Source organism: Tachypleus tridentatus, chromosome 6, assembly GCF_004210375.1.
Source record: "Tachypleus tridentatus isolate NWPU-2018 chromosome 6, ASM421037v1, whole genome shotgun sequence".
NCBI lineage: Eukaryota > Metazoa > Arthropoda > Merostomata > Xiphosura > Limulidae > Tachypleus > Tachypleus tridentatus.
In genome coordinates this window covers 34,290,736-34,308,381 of record NC_134830.1, presented here as the reverse complement: position 1 = coordinate 34,308,381, position 17,646 = coordinate 34,290,736, and the positions used below count along the sequence as shown (strand labels likewise).

Genomic DNA, 17,646 nt, shown 5'->3' with positions numbered 1-17,646 from the left:
ACCGTGTTTCTATTGTTGTAGTGAACACAATGCAAATAGCCCAGTGAGTAGCTTTGTGTTTAACATCAGGCACACAAATCTATCTCCGACTATCTTTGGAAATATTGTTCGTTTGTTTTTAACCCAAGATACAAACTTCAAAAGTTCACAACTGGTTCTTTTGTTTCTAAAACCAGCTTCTACAAGCTCTACTCTAACAATAACTTGAACTCTCTAAATGTGATACACGATGAACTTGCTGACCTATGACCTGCGTTCCCTACGAACTTATCGGCCCACCACACTACTTCAGATTCTTCTAGGTATACACTAATTTGTTAGAGAAAAATAAAACGACAACAATAAAGACTGAACTCGAAAAGAAGTGTTGTCTTTTATTTCTAGCTTCTTGCGTTAAACTTGAGACTAGAAACTGCTGATTGCTATAATGTTCGTTGTTCCTGGTTCAGAGTGATGACCCAAGGGCAGAAAGCACTGGTTCTGCTCGTTGTACTGCATGCTCCTTTCTCAGCCAGTCATGTCTAAAGATGTGTACTTCAAGTTGTTTTTAAGATTGCTAGGCTTTCTAACAAGACAACAATAATCCACATCCACTCTTCCACCTGAGGGTTCTGATAGCTGCAGAGATAGGTCAGAGCTCCACGTTTGGTTAAAAGTCACGCATGTCGAATCGAGAATTTTCCTTTGTAGAGCGCCAAGTTGAGAGGAGGGAGGAAAGAGGAAAAACTGGGGAGGGGTGGGGGTAAATACACTTGCAGTTCCCACAGAAGTGTACACACACCTGCTTTTACAGCAGTGGGAACACGAACAGCAGGACGAGTTGACAGGTTACGACCACAACGTTAGCACTGAGGAAAAGAAATACGAGCCTGCTGCTATCGTTGCTCGCTGTGGCTCAACCAGTAATTCAGACATTTGTGTACAAAGGACGTTTCTAGCCTCTGTGTCTCTCCCTTTTATATTCTCTATAGATTCTATTATGTGTTTTGGAAAATCGGCAACCGTCTCGTGCGACCTTCAGTGAAAGAGAACAAAAGACATTGTATATGATATAATTCTGTGCTAGTCTCTCTGTATGTAACTGAGTCTACCAAATAACATTACCAAAACATCAGAAAAAACCCTTTGAATAATACTTTACGGGACTGTAAACATAGAGTTGTTTCCTGGCTTAAAAAGTGCTTTTCGTATTGACCACACACTCCCTGATCCTTTATTACCCCCTATAATAAAATTGTTGTTTAGAAATCTGCCCATGTAAGTAACCAAGCAAGACAATCACATGACTTTACCTTGTAAATTGGCATAGATAATAAACTCTACACATGGTTTATATTTCCCCTGACGGCTGGTTACAGTGAAAATGTATACAAAGTATTCAACAGTAGCAACATAATTAATGAAATCGTCTCAACTGTTTAGTTCGTTGTTGCAGTAAAAAAAGAAAAGAAAGAAACAAAAAGTGCTCACGAATGTAAATCAGCACAAAGTACATCAGCAGAAATTTGCACAGATTACTATAATACAAAAGTAAGCGTTTTTTGTTGTGTTTTTTTTTTTACAGACATTCAGAAGATACACAGACGTCAGTTCATTACGGGGTAAATAGTTTTAGCAATATATAACTAAATAAGTTAACTTAAGATTTACTTTTCTTAAGAAAATAACAATAAAACAATTACGGTTGTAATCATTCAGTTATCAGCGAAATGCAATGTAGGAGGCTAACCAATGGTGGGGGTCTAATAATAGGTTACTGTGCAATTAAATTTGTTCATGTGATAAAGGAACCACGCGGTTGTCTGCATCTAGCCCTCAACATGAGTGACCTTCACATCAAACCCTCCTGCGCTCGCTACGTTCCCTGGCGTTCACCTGCAGCGACTGTTTACGTTCACATGACTTCTCGCCTGATGTGCCCGAACCTATCCTTTAAGCATTTGCAGTAAAATTACGATACAAGTGATACGAAAGACAAACAAAATCTATCGCAACTTTGAAGAAACCCAATCGTGAAAAGGGCTTACTAATCTGCCATTGATTGAAAAAAATTAGTTTTGTAACTTCACGAAAATTATATTTGAGGAGATGAGGCTGAATTCCCTTAGAACGAGGCCTAGCATGGCCAGGTGGGTTCAGGCGTTCGACTCGTAATCTGAGGGTCGTGGGTTCGAATCCCTGTCGCACCAAACATGCTTGCCCTTTCAAAAGCCGTGAGGGCGTTAAAATGTTTCAGTCAATCCCACTATTCGTTGGTAAAACAGTAGACCAAGAGTTAGCAGTCGGTGGTCATGACTAGCTGCTCCCTTCCAGTCTTACACTGCTAAATTAGGGACGGCTAGCGCAGATAGCCCTCGAGTAGCTTTACGCGAAATTCAAAACAAACAAACAAACCCTTAGGACGTAACAGCAATGCTATTTACGCGCACTTATACGTATGCAGCGCGTTTCGTTGGGATGTTTTAATATAGATAAAAAACATGTTAATTAATTAATATTCTGTCATATTCATAAACACCATCTAGAATCTTACGTGTACTCCAACTTCTGTCGTCGTCTAACGTGTGTTTTTTTATCACCAATAAAACTTTTTCAAATGTTGTTATTTAATAAAGGACACGAAATTCTTCTATATCGTGGGAAATAGTTTTGTTGTTTTCTTTGAGAATTATTCATCTGAACGTGGATGTTAATCCTGCGTAACAGTCATGTAATTATTATTATTATTTTTTTTTACAGATAGTAAAGTTTGGGCAACATCTGACGGGTGATTGAAAGCAACTTTAAAAGGACAGCATTGAAATAAACATTGCGCTATAGCAGTCGAGGTTTTTCTTCCAAAAGGCACAGTTCGGAAATGTTTTTGACCTGGTACGTCTGTTCAGATTTTTATGTGTGATAATGTTAAACATTCTTCTAATGCTACCGAATTGTTCTCTTATACTGATTACGGTAGATGGGACCAAAATCGTCTCTCTTTGTTTCTTTTTTTCTCTTTAAAATTATATACTTATGTGTGTAGATCATCTGACAACACACTTAAAGGTCAAGAGTCGATACCAGATGTTTTGTAAATGTGCCACATGTGAAATGCCACACGGAGTTCAATGTAATGTGAATACTTAATTTATAATAATATTAAAGACACACTTCTGAAGCTGTAACTTTTGAAGACCGGTGCTGCTGTACTATTTCTTCAGTTGTTGTCATAACGATGTTAGATGTCTTGCGTTTTACACATTACGGACTTTGAAATCGAATGTGAAAAAGTTCCCGAAAGTATTACACTTAATATCGCAGAAAAGTGTGATGAACTATTTTAGTACATTTTAAAGATTTAATTCTACTTTGTGTCAGCTTAACAAATAACAATTTGAGAGAACAGATATTCAATAAAGCAAGATGTGTAAAGAAAGATTGAATGAATATATTTTCATTAATGCCTAATAAATGTCCAATTTTTTATGCAGTAAGACAGATTAAGCCTACATTAACACGTATCTAAGAAACGTGTAACGTATATTACCTCAAACATGAGCATTATTAGCATGTAGTTGACAAATATGAAGCAAAACTCGCCCTAATATATCTATTAACTTGTGGTATTTTTATAATAATATAAATATTAGAGAAAGATTTGTTTGAATTTCGCAAAAAGCCACCCGAGGGCTTTCTACGCTAGCCGTTCCTGATTTAGCAGTGTAAGATTAGAGGAAAGACAGTTAGTCATCACCACCCACCGCCAACGAATGGAGGGATTGACCTCGCAAGTTAACATACGGTTGAAAGGACGAGCATGTTTGGAGTAATAAGGATTTGAACCCGCGACCCTCAGATGACGAGTCGAGCGTTTTAACCAGCTGACCAAGAACTTATACGTATTGTGAACAAAATACCCCAAACAAAATAAAGTGATCTTGTTAATAACGGGGTTTGATTCTTTCTTTCAAGTTAGCTTTACCAATGGAAAAATGCATTTTAAGTCATTTCTTTCCTTTCTTCTGTTTTTGTTATCCGAAATTCACTTTCATCTAAAAGGGGCGAGTTATTTAAATCTATTTTTATATTTGTATTCGAAAGTGAACAGCACGAGGTCTTTATTTGCGAAACCAACGTCTAGTGTCTGGTACAATAACGATACTATTACAGCGGAAGTGAAACAGAACGGGTATTAATTTCAGCTAGTTCCAGAAGAAAGTCTAAAGAAAAGCTATTCAAAATTATTCAGTAATTCGAAGAACAAATACATTATGATTAAACTGTTCTCCTAACTGGCCTGTTGATGAATTAAGCATTAGTCATTCTAAGAGCCTGCTCGGAGGGATTGCCTGTCATTCGTATAAGGAAAATGTGAAATGAGAGAGAACACAACCAAGCCTTGAAAGGGGCCTGCATAATAAAACATACTCTTCTCACACACTAAACTTGTCTCAGATCACTTGAGGCCCGAAGGAGTTCAACTGAGCGTTCAGTTCAAACATTGATTCATCAATAAAACCTCTGACCCGCATAATAGCAAAGTTTATAAGTAAGCTAATGTTTATGTATATTATTTACTTCAAATATTTCAATAAATTTATTTTAAGAAATCATTATACATTGAGAGAGAAGACTCGCAAATACTTCTCGTAAATCTAGTTTCTAAACTGGAGCCCAAAGTGGCACAGCAGGATGTCTGCGGAGTCACACTGCTAAAATCGGGTTTTGATACCCGTGGTTGGCAGAGCACAGATAGCCCACTGTGTAGCTTTGTGGTTAAATCCAAACAAACAATCAATCAAAACGTCTACCGCTGGCACAGCGGTAAGTCTACGGATTTACGACCCTAAAATCAGCGGTTCGATTCCCCTCTGTGGGTTCAGTAGATAGCCTGATGTGGTGTTGCTATAACAAAACACAGACACACTCAATCAAAACTGAGATGATCTTGATTATGTCCGGCATATAAAAGCTTAAACTGGCTCACTTTGCATAAACTAAAACAATTTAATGTTATATCGCTTAGTGTAGTTTATAACATGTAAGGATATTCGATTAAAAATATCATCAATTATGTTTCGATGGTAAAGAATTTGTTTATTTTGTTTCACACAATAAAACGCTGGCTTTCAAACAAAAATATAACTTCGTTCAGAGGCTAGTAGCAGTGATTATTGAAATATAAATCCAATATCTTCAACTTCCTACCACTGTTTAAACTGTGCTAAAATTGGTTAGAAACAGATTACCTAGGTGTCGTGTTTTATTTTGAAAATAAAAAGCAAAAAAAAATACAAGATCCTATGATTTGATATAAGAAATAAAGAGAACTCTTGTGATGATTTTGTGAATGTGGATCGTGTATACACACTAGTGCAGCTTAGTGCAGAAACACAAGCTGGCTATAACTACATTTTTAATGTGGAAGAATATAGTTTAAACCAGTTAACATGCGATATGTAACAATAAGATGACTGTAACTACATTTATATTTTGAGAAGCACATAAACCAGATTCTCCCAACAAAGAACTACATGCAAGCTGATTGTATTTTAATGAAGTGGTGCGTATGTAAACTGAAATGTTACAGTTCAAAATGTTTGTTATAAAATTACGTCTTTCGAACATTCTCCTTTGATAGATTCACACGATAAAATCAAAGAATAATGTTTGTTTTAATTGCGTTTCTGTTGTTGAAGTATATATATATAAAAAAGGTAAGTGGTACCGAATTTTCAAGCACAACTGTTGGTTATATGAAATTAAACGAATTATTTTCACTTCAGGATATTTAAACATGAAAAATAGGTGAACTATTTTCGTCTTAGAGTAATGAAAGTCACTTTTTCCATCAGCTATCCAGTTGGAAACATAAGACCTTTAACTGTTTGGAGGTTAACTGTAAATTATGGATGCTCAATAGCATATATGGATTCATCTCCTACATTGATGGAAAAGACAATCGTTTAAGTTTTATAGAAATAAAATCCGTATTTTCCACTAGTTTGTTAAACAGATAGAAAACTCCAAAACTCGTGTTTTCCCACAATACTATTAACAAATAGGAAACTCTTTACAAAATTGATTCCCCCCCCCCATAAAACAAAGATCAATCGTTAGTTTTCAAACTCTGTAACTTAAACATCAGAGAGAAATCTTGACTTCATTTCACGTGGTTTACTTGCTACGAGTGTATTCAGATACACTCAGGTAAATGAGTGATTTCTGTTGAAGAAAACGTTTCTATTTTATTTATTTTTTCAGCGAGATAGGTTTAGCTCGACGGTCATGCAGCAGTGAGTTTTTCGTGTGGATGAAAACGATTCTAGGCCTCGAGAGAATCAGCTTTGATAGAACCGTTACTGTGGGTTGTTCGGAAACCCACCGTGCGGAACTTAGGTTATGGTGTGGGTCTGTCTTGCACGTTGGCAGAAGCAATAGGAGAGAGCGTATAGGCTTAGGCCAAGTAATCTCTGTTATGAAAGAAACGACGCTCAAGAAGAGAAGTATTTGAGGAATACAGGTTTCTTGATGGGTTTTCCAACTTCCCTCTACAATACTGGAAGATTTGCCGAAACTTTAGTGACTAAATTCTTTTACAATATACCGTAGTAAAAAACAATACAGAATAAAGAAATGCGCTGGCATCTCTCGTCATATTGATACAAGTTCATGATGGAAAGCCTTTCAAAACAAAATACCTTCATTTACTTACAGTATCTTCTGCTGCAGTTTAACTTTAAGTAACCGAAACCGCAATTCCAAATAAAAGATGTGAGAGTTTCAACTGATTTACATTTTGCCATAAAGCTTGAAACTCTGTAAAATGGTATTGTTTGTTTCGAATTTTATGCAAAGTTACATGAGGGCTGTCTGGATAGCCGTCCCTAATTTAGTGGTGTAAAACTAGAAGGTTATGAGTGTGTTTGTGTTTTTTATAGCAAAGCCACATCGGGATATTTGCTGAGTTCACTGAGGGGAATCGAACCCCTGATTTCAGTGTTGTAAATCCGTAAACTTACCGCCGTACCAGAGGGGGCGAAGACTAGAGGGAAGGTAGGTAGTCATCACCATCCACTGCCAACGAATAGTGGAATTGACTATCGCATTATAACGCTCCACGGTTAAAAGGGCGAGCATGTTTCATATGATGGGAATTCGAACCCGCGACCCTCAGATTACGAGTTGAGCACCATAACCACCTGACCATGCTGGGCCTACAAAACAGTAAGCCATTCCTAAAATTTCTACAGTTTAAACTCAATTCTTTCCTTCCAATAAAAATCCTACAGCTATATTCTGGGCCTAACAAATCGATTGCCCGTCTCAAGACTGGTGATATTTCGCGCTTAGTAATCAACGGTACGAACGAACACGAGAATAGCTACACTCAGTCTACCGGTAACTTACTTAAAACACGTGATTTTCCTTGAAGAACAGCTGCATAATGGAGAACAAAGGTTTGGATCTTTTGTAATGCAGATATTAATGACATAACACTGTTAAAGCTACGAAGTCAAAGAAACACGAAATGAAGAAACAAAACTATTCCACAATATAATTCAGTTGTAAATAAAGCCGCTGTCTATTAACATTTTCGCTCTCACGTCGCTCGTATATAACTGACATGACTTTGTGGTATGTATAACAACGAAACATTTGAATTATAGTCCTTGTTGAAAATAGTTTCATCATGATTTTTCTCAACTGAGTTATGCATTACAAAAATCAATTATACCTCTTGTTAGTACAAAAATGATGCGAGTGGCATGGCCCTGGAAGTAAATAGTCTATCACTTAACAAAAACCAGGCCCGGCATGGCCAAGCGTGTTAAGGCGTGCGAATCGTAATCTGAGGGTCGTGGGTTCGCATCCCCGTCGCGCCAAACATGCTCGCCCTTTCAGCCGTGGGGGCGTTATAATGTGACGGTCAGTCCGACTATTCGTTACTAAAAGAGTAGCCCAAGAGTTGGCGGTGGGTGGTGATGACTAGCTGCCTTCCCTCTAATCTTACACTGCTAAATTAGGGACGGCTAGCGCAGATAGCCCTCGAATAGCTTTGTGCGAAATTCAAAAACAAAACAAACAAACAAAAACCATATTTCATAACCCTAAATCTGGCAAGAAAAACTACTATTCGGTATAAGTAAAAAAAATGGTGTTAGGTCAAAGCGAAAATCTACACACATGACCTTGAGAGCGAATGTGTTAAATCGACTCTCATTTTGTGTTAAAGATAAATGGTTTCCACAGATGCTTAATCTCTGTTACAGAAAACTGTGTACAAAACAGATTAAAGCAAACGATTACAGAATGTTAAACTAGATTCACTGAAGAATTTTATAAAACTTACCAAAATACGTTTATATGAAGCAGAAATTAGTCTAGGGAATTCTTACAACCTCTGAGGTTAGCTATTTCAATCACATGAAAAGAAAAAGAATCATAGATTACACCAATCTTCCCACATGAATGTCGAACTGATGGCATGCAATGATTGCTTTATTCGTCGTCACTATCTCCAACAAACAAATAGGATAGAAACAGCTTAGACTGGAAATTACAGACAGCCACATAACGCTCATAATTTAAAAGGAGACAGCAAACTTCCAGGCGTAAATTCGAGTTCGAGTCATTAACGTTTTTAGCTGGAAATTGTTAGGTTTATTAATAAAAATGTTATCATTTGTGTACTGAATTATACAAAATGTGTTTTTAATGATCAGTAGAACAGTGGATTGAAACTAATTAAAACTAAAGTCATACTTTCCGTATATTATGTGAGTTTTCAAATGTAAAGGTAGAGATTAGACTTTCCTTAAAAACAATGTTGTTTTTCAAACTATGAGAAAAAATAATAAAATTGGAACGAGATAGGGCCAGAGAAAGAATATTAAATATCTATCTACAATTAAAGTCAACAGTACACAAAGACATTTTAAATTAATAATATAAAAAAATCTAAATTATCTAAACATAAGAATGCAGTGATACGAGTGCATTAACTCGACTCAAACGTTCAGTATTCCTTATACCCACTTCAACAACAAAAAACACAGACGAGGTGAGACATGACAAACACCAACACAGAGAATGTCTCTCTCTCTAGTGATGTGCATCACGTACTATCCACTATGAATTTTTGCTCAAGCGTTAACATTGAGTGCTTGCAACAATTTCACTGATCAATGTTTTCATACGTTTGTGCTCTTGTGGGTAGCCGCTCGTTTAATTTCTTCACCGTCATGAACACGTACACGTGCTCCCTTTCTGTCGTGAGAGTTTGGAACTTTCTATTACGATGCTGAAAGGGTACTTCCATTCGAGCTTCCCACAGATTGCCATTTCAAATTTCAGAAAAGTAATGAAATATAGAAATAATCTTGACACCAGAAGAGCTGTTCATCTACAAACGTGGTAGTAGAAGGGGTAAAAAGCCGTAAATGAAATTGGTGCGATTGAATATTAAAACTTGTTTTTGAGTTTGCGCAAAGCTACACGAAGGCTACCTGAGCTCGCTGTCCCTAAATTAGCAGTGTAAGACTAGAGGGAAGGCAGTTAGTTATTACCACCCACCGCCAACTCTTGAACTACTCTTTTACCAACGAATAGTGAGACTGACCGTCACATTATAACGCCCCCACGGCTGAAAAGGCGAGCATGTTTGGAGTGAGAAACAAACTTGTTTAGATATGTATAGTTATTAAAATAATAAAATATTCAATGGAAACCGCTTAGTTTAGATATGCGAGTAGTTATTAATTAAGTGACGTAAAGATATCCAGATCCTTCCTAAACTTTGTAAAAATAACTAACATGAACAGTAGATAAGTCCCATGATAATTAGAAATAAATAAATACCCTCCGAGGGATTAGCTTTCCACTGGATACACCTACATTCATTTAGCCCTATTTACTCTGTACTCTAGAGGTTATCAATAAAACCATTTATTATATGTCATTACTCCATGTGCTCGGCGTGTTTAAGGCATTCGACTCGCAATCTTAGGATTACGGGCTCGAATCCCTGTCACACCAAACATATTTTTACGTTGAGTCCATGAGAACAATACAGTTCCCGATTTTATTCGTTTATCCTGAGATGCAGCACCATTATCCTTTCTCAAACGCCTTCTTAATTAATGGATTTTCAAAAACAGAACCTGTTCCTAACCCAAGCATATAACCTTGTTCTTCCTAATGCTAACTAATTTCATAGTAAAAAGATCGTAATTACTTCTTTCCATCTATATAAGTACGTGCTTGTCCAACCTGTACTAAAAACTGTGGTACCGTGATTGGAGGAAATAATCACATGAATGCCAAACAGCACTACAGTTTGTAACGAACACCAGCATTGGGTTTAATATTTGGAACTAAAAAGAAATCTCAGATCGATTTTTGACTTACGTAACGAAAGGCGTGATATCAGTTAGCAATGCCTAATGAAGAACAATTTGTTTGTTTGTATTTGGAGTTAAACACAAAGATACAAAATGGGCTATCTGTGCTCTGCCCATCAGGGTATCGAAATCCGGTTTCTAGCTTGCTAGTCCTTAAGCATTCCGTTATGTCAGTGGGAAGCAAAGAACAGTTTTGTAACATGAATAACATAAAACGCAACCAGTTCAACGACTTAGCGAATCGTTCATATTTTTCCACTAATGAAATGATAAAAAACTTATAGGTTGTGATGATCAATAGAAGCAAAACTCATCCCTGGGTTTATGCATTTACTGAAAACAGTCTTCAGCAGAAATATTGTTACTTAAATATAATCAGTTGGGCTAAGAACTGTTATGGAAAACGAGTTTGTTTATTGCCAAGATGTACGTGTGACAGAAGATACAGAACACAAGATATACGTGTAACAGAATATGGAGAACACAAGATACACATGTGACAGCAGATAGCGAACACAAGACATACATGTGATAGAATTTGGAGAATACAAGATATAGGTGTGATAGAAAATAGAGAACACAAGATATAAGAGTGATAGAAAATAGAGAACACAAAATATACGTGTGATAAAAGACAAAGAACACAAAATATACGTGTGACAGAACATGGAGAACACAAGATATAGAGGTGAAAGAAAATAGAGAACACAAGATATACGTGTGATAAAAGACAGAGAACACAAGCTATACGTGTGACAGAATATGGAGAATACAGGATATACGTGTGACAGAATGTGGAGAGCACAAGATATACGTGTGACAGAACATGGAGAACACAAGATATAGGTGTGAAAGAAAATAGAGAACACAAGATATAAGTGTGACAGAATATGGTGAACACAAGATATACGTGTGACAGAACATGGAGAACACATGATATAGAGGTGAAAGAAAATAGAGAACACAAGATATACGTGTGACAGAATATGGAGAACACAAGATATACGTGTGACAGAACATGGAGAACACAAGATATAGAGGTGAAAGAAAATAGAGAACACAAAATATACGTGTGATAAAAGACAAAGAACACAAAATATACGTGTGACAGAACATGGAGAACACAAGATATAGAGGTGAAAGAAAATAGAGAACACAAGATATACGTGTGACAAGAGATAGAGAACACAAGATATACGTGTGACAGAAGAGAGATAATATGGAATTTACTATTTAAAGACCTTTCCTCATTCGATATAATTCAATTTATACTTTCGGAGTCTCAGGTTCGACGTGTAAAAATGTCGAAATTTCTTAGCCTGAAGTACGAAAATTGCAAAAATACTAAATCTAACGTATGAAACCGGTGATAGTCCTTGTGTGAAAAACACTAGCGGAAAATTACGTAAGCATAGGATTTAAACAATTAAAAAAACATGAAATCTATGTACGATAATTCACGAGTGTGAATACAAATATCTTGTGCTTGCGATTTATGAACTTACTGTCAAGCTATATTATGCTTTATTGTAAAGAGAAATTCTCATTTCTTTCCCAGTAAAAACAAAACTTATTGTCAGCATTGGTTCAGTTATAGAAAGAAAATATTTATAATTTTGAGTCGTAATACTCTTGTCTATTAACTGGTAACTTGGATAAACATTATAAAGCAAACACGGTATCTCCTTTTGTGTCAAGTCTGTGGTATATTTACGTTCTTTGAGGATGTATTTATTTTAAGCGACAAACTCACCTTCAATATTGCACAGCAGGAACACATTATATTATTATTATACTGTGTTACTTTCCAGGCTAATTTAGACCCCAAAACCTGAAACTATTCAGTAAGTGCATATTGGCATCTTCGCAAACGTAATTATGTTGCTGAACTTTGTAGGTTACGACAAAAAAGTTAAACGCAGTCTCCAACTACACGTCGGATGACAAGAAACGGTAGTAATAACGTCCTTATAGCCTCAGGGAATGACTAGTGGCGTTCAAACGTAGAAGTATTAACACAACTTAATATAGAAGTCAACTAGTAGTCGCAATGGCAGCACGACATCTTTCTGTTATATTACATGTTTTTATGAATTTGACACACTTTAATCAGTTTATCAATCTGAACTGTGCATACGTCCAACTTTAGGTCGACGTTTATTTTGTATTATTTCTACCACAGTTGTATTCCACGTGTTCTCAGCTTCATTTTCTAGTCACATATATATAAACATGGGATACTGACAATGTCTCACCTAAATAACTTTTTATATAGTCAACCTTTTTATTTATTTTTACTACTTATTTTTGAAGATATCTTGAAAGTTTGCTTGTTTCAAGTGAGAATATAATTAGGTAGGTAATTATAGCTTGTATTTTTCATCATTGTTGCATAAAATTAGCGTCTCGTTAGAAACAAATGGTTCTATTTCAATAAAACAGGTTTGTTTTTGTTTGTTTTTTTTTATTTTCGCGCAAAGCTACACGAGGGCTATCTGAGCTCGCCGTCCCTAATTTAGCAGTGTAAGACTAGAGGGAAGGCAGCTAGTCATCACCACCCACCGCCAACTCTTGGGCTACTCTTTTACCAACAAATAGTGGGATTGGCCATCACATTATAACGCTCCCACGGTTGAAAGGCCGAGCATGATTTGTGTGACGTAGATTCGAACCCGCGACCCTCAGATTACGAGTCGAACACCTTAACCCACCTGGCCATGCCGGGCCTTTCAATAAAACAATTGTCAAACATTTTTCAGTGGAATATAAGAGACCATAAATTATCAAAAAATGATTAGAAAATACAAAATACATACTCATACGAAAAAAAAAATTGTCTGAACACAAAAAAATATAACAATTCAATTCATCTAAAGAAAACCATAAAGTAATTGAAACATCGTTCAAAAAACTTCCTGAATATTTCAAAATTAGAAACTTTTGTCGGTGACTTCATTTAATTACCACATTCAAGTCTTATAGTAATAACTGTTCACAAAGTATGCATCTTATGCTTTATCAAAGTGAAGCAAAGTTTTTGCAAACCTGTATTTATGGATAGGAATACAACATCAAAAGTTAGTTTGTTTTAAAGCGAGAGTCAGTAATTATGGGAGTGAGACATTGTCCTGGATCCATATACATATATTAAGTAATGTTATCAAGGATTATGTTTAGTATAAGTTTTAACATTATTTTTATATTTTAGGTGTTTTCTGAAGTGGCGGACGCTTGACTGATATCTCTTTCTATGAAATATTATGACGGCCATAAAAATCACCCTTTCGAAAGCCATCTTTAAAATGATTGAATATTAACAATGACTATTTCTGAGTATTATTTGACCCAAAGTAAACTTTATTTAACTAATAAAGCTGCCTAAATCGCTATATGTGTGCGTGTGTAAAATCGACCAAAATTTTACAAACTCCACGAATTTTTATCTAAGTAAATGGTTTTCATAAAAAACGAGCATAAAAATAATTATTTTACAGAATCTTCTATCTAGTATCTCACTAATTCCTGTCTTGTAAGGAAAAGGATAATAATATATATATATATATATATAAAGAACGCTGCGCTACTTTGGGTATATAATTAGATTTGAGAGTAGGTTTGTAGAGGTCGTGATAAGTAATGAAATCGAATGGCGTACAGTCGCGCCACACACTTTGTATTATTGGCGCATAAAAATATTGCCAATAAAAACGAAACGAACAAGTGCAATAACTTTTTATTTTAATTTCATAAAGACAAGTGGGGACCGATATGTATGTAATCTTGCTAGCTATAATAATATAGACACTTTTAATGCAATAAAAAGAATCGAAACAAAATCGTCAAACTCCCAAATTTAGTCCCAGGCATGGCCAGGTGGGTTAAGGCGTGCGACTCGTAATCTGAGGGTCGCGGGTTCGCATCCCCGTCGCGTCAAACATGCTCGCCCTTTCAGCTGTGGGGGCGTTATAAAGTTACGGTCAATCACACTGTTTGTTGGTAAATCTAAGAGTTATACTGCAAAATTAGGGAGGGCTAGCGCAGATAGCCCTCGCATAGCTTTGCATAAAATTCAAAAACAAAACAACAACAAATACATCAATAACTTTCTTTGTGCGATATGATTCGGTATTTTATTAAGAGTTACAATTTTCAAAAAAATCTAATTAAAATTCTTCCCCAAATAATTTTTTTTCTAATTTCTAAAAGTAATTATATTAATAATAACTTCAAATTTTTTTATGTTTCACTTACACTCACTCCTAGTAATACAACGGCATATTTTTGGGTTTACAGCGCTAAGAACCACGTTCTATAACAGTGGTGGCATTGCACAGAAAACTATTTATGTAACTTTTCGCGTAACTACAAGCATACGAAGTTCTTACTGAAACATAGTCAGTATAAAAAAAAACATTGAACCAGAGGATTCATAACTTGTGTCCCGTTGTCACTCCGTACTTTTAATTTGTTGGTGCGCCACAAAAGTGACACCAAAATCTTATTTCTCAGTCAACCAAAAGCTGGCGATGGTTGATGTTGTTTAGTTTCATACCTGTTTGTCATAACCTACAGCAGTTTTAGTCGTTTCATATAAATCTGCCCCCCCCCTCATCAAGGTTTGTCTTCGGACTCACACCGCTAGAAACCGGGTTTCGATACCCGTTGTGGGAAGAGTAGAGATAGTCCATTGTGTAGCTTTGTTCTTACATATAAACCTATAATCTTTATATTTTCATTAACATGTACAGATTGCACTTTCAAAAATATTTGTTTAGTCAATTAACAAAATAATTAGTTCTCGTTAGGTCGTTAACTTATAATTAGTAAAACAAATTGTTGTAATAACTTTATATTTATTCCAAAAAAATTACTTGTCATGCTGTACATTTATTATAAATATACATTGACATTGCCTCATATCTATTATAAAAATTAGTTGATATAACCTTATATCTGTTATAAGTATTGGAATTTGTAAATTGTTTATTACCTACTCGTCGCTTGCATTTGTGTATTGCTCAACTTGTAGATAATAGTTAGAACTAAAGCCTACTGACTTATTTGTGAGCTTTCGGATTTTCGTAGTCTAGAATTATATCTAAAGTGCTTGCAGAAACATGTATCACTGTAAACGCCTGATCCCGTGGTAACAGCTCATACGTCAATAAATAATTTATTTAAACATTACATATAACAACCTGATGTTCAGTATTAACAAAGTATAAACTGAACAAAAGGTTTAGCTGAAGTTACCACTTATCACTTTTGTGATCTAAACTATATCTCTGTATAGCTTATGTTGACAGTATAGAGTTTCAGTACGTCGTACAAGAAATGTATTTCAAATTAAAATCGTTAGTAATTCTACGTACAGTGGTAGAGAAAATGGAATATTCTCTAAAGATTGTACGCGTATTTACAAACAAACTCCGGCGATAACATGCTGATTAATCGTAAAAGTTATGCCAACTATAACAACGTAACATGATAGCTCATTTATATAAACTCTTCGTTCTAAACTCTAAAAGTTTCGAATTAAAATTATTAATTAAGGCACTGACGCTTCGTATAATTGAACTTCAAGCAAATTCCTCAGAATGTGCTCTGATCACGTTCTAGTCTTAATTTGTTTATAAAGTTAACTTTAAAATTAGTAACTACAGTTAAATATTTATCATTAAACGTATATATTATTTCGAAATATCCACCCATTATATATTTACTAGCACTATTAAACTGCAAGTATATACATTAAAGAAATTATTTACTTAATATGCTCAAAAGATATATATATCCAAATTATTGAAGTTTTTTAAACCCATTCCTAATATTTCTCAGCGTTTCTCGAACACGTATAAAATTCGTTGTTTTTCATATAGGAAGAGAAATAGTCGACTGTTCGCTTAGAGATTAATTATTGTGACCAATTTAATGTGAAATTCAAATTATTGATTTTTTTTTAAAACTAAATCTTTAACGAGTGAAATAGTGACGTTATGAATTTAGAAAGTTTTAATTATTATGTGTACTTTTCTAATTAAACCAAACCTTCTCGTTTCCCATTGATTAAGTAATTTCCTTTCATTTTCCAGACTAGATTTTACATTGTACTAGTTTGTGAACTTCATAAAGCTACCTGATAATAGTGATTTAAATAAGGCACGAGTTTTGTATGGCGATTAGTAAACTGTTAAAATCGAGAGGGTGGGAAGATATTCTTTCCTGATTAAACGCCTTACATAACACACAAGGCATATTTGGACGATAATTATAGCGACTTCATGAAAACATTATGAGTCGCTAATGATTAATTAACTTGTTCTCTGAGCTTCCTCTAAGAACAAACAGTGGACCAACAACTCCTTTGTCTAAATAACCTCAATTGTCTTCACAAAAAATTAAAACAAATTCATCAGTATTTGACCCATAATTAAACAACTGGAAATTAGCCTTACTACAGAATTTCTTATCATAAGTAATTACATAAAGGTATCACACCAATTACGAACGTTTTCGTTCTATTTGAATAACTAATGATGGTGTTTAGTTATATAATATTAAGGAAGTGTAAGTATATTAGTCCTGGGAACCTACATGTTTACCCTAAGTTATCCGATGAATTTGTTTTTGTTGGCATTAATCAGTCCGCGCTTCTTATTTTAAAGTTCACGAAAAAACTAAAATGAGTTGAAAATAAATTATTAAGATTATTATTGTTAGGTTACTCCCTACAAGTTGGCTTCATCGTGTTACGTGGCAGTAACTGAGTTATTTCATGCTCCCGTGTCTTGAAAAATTGTTGATAAAAGGGACTGTCAACTTTTTCCATTTTCCATGTCTTGCGTTTTTCACTTTCTCAGTATTTTTCTCGTGTTAAACTGGCGCCTTATCAGTCTGGCATTGGCTCAGTTTTCGGGTGAGTTTCATTTCCGATGTGCATTACAAGAAAGGCCTAAGTTCCGGAGTCGACTGTCGTATCAAGAGAAGTAGATTCCAGAAGCACATATCAAACGGGAATTGCGTCCCCCACTTCAATCGTAAAGTGTAGAAAACTGACCGTAAAATACTATAAAAGCTCTTCACATATTCAAGACCTTCGTGTTTTAGTAACCACGTGGTTTCCAAACATGATTGTTTCTTAAACCCTGTTGTGAAATGATATCTCCTTCCAGTTTCTAGAAAATCTCCCGACAAATCTCCGTAAAGTTATGTAAGTGATCAAATACAATAGGCCCGACGTGGCCAGCTGGATAAAGCACTCGAC

At 35.4% G+C, this 17,646-nt stretch overlaps 1 protein-coding gene across 5 annotated transcripts in view; it reads left to right on the top strand.

Moving 5' to 3' along the window:
- Positions 1 to 17,646, top strand: part of LOC143252218 (discoidin domain-containing receptor A-like) — a 356,540-nt gene that overhangs the window by 146,997 nt on the left and 191,897 nt on the right. For all 5 annotated transcript variants that reach the window (XM_076504017.1, XM_076504020.1, XM_076504019.1 and 2 more), the window contains one exon: positions 2,740 to 2,871. The gene's annotated coding sequence lies outside the window, so the exon portion shown is untranslated. The remainder of the gene's footprint in view (positions 1 to 2,739; positions 2,872 to 17,646) is intronic.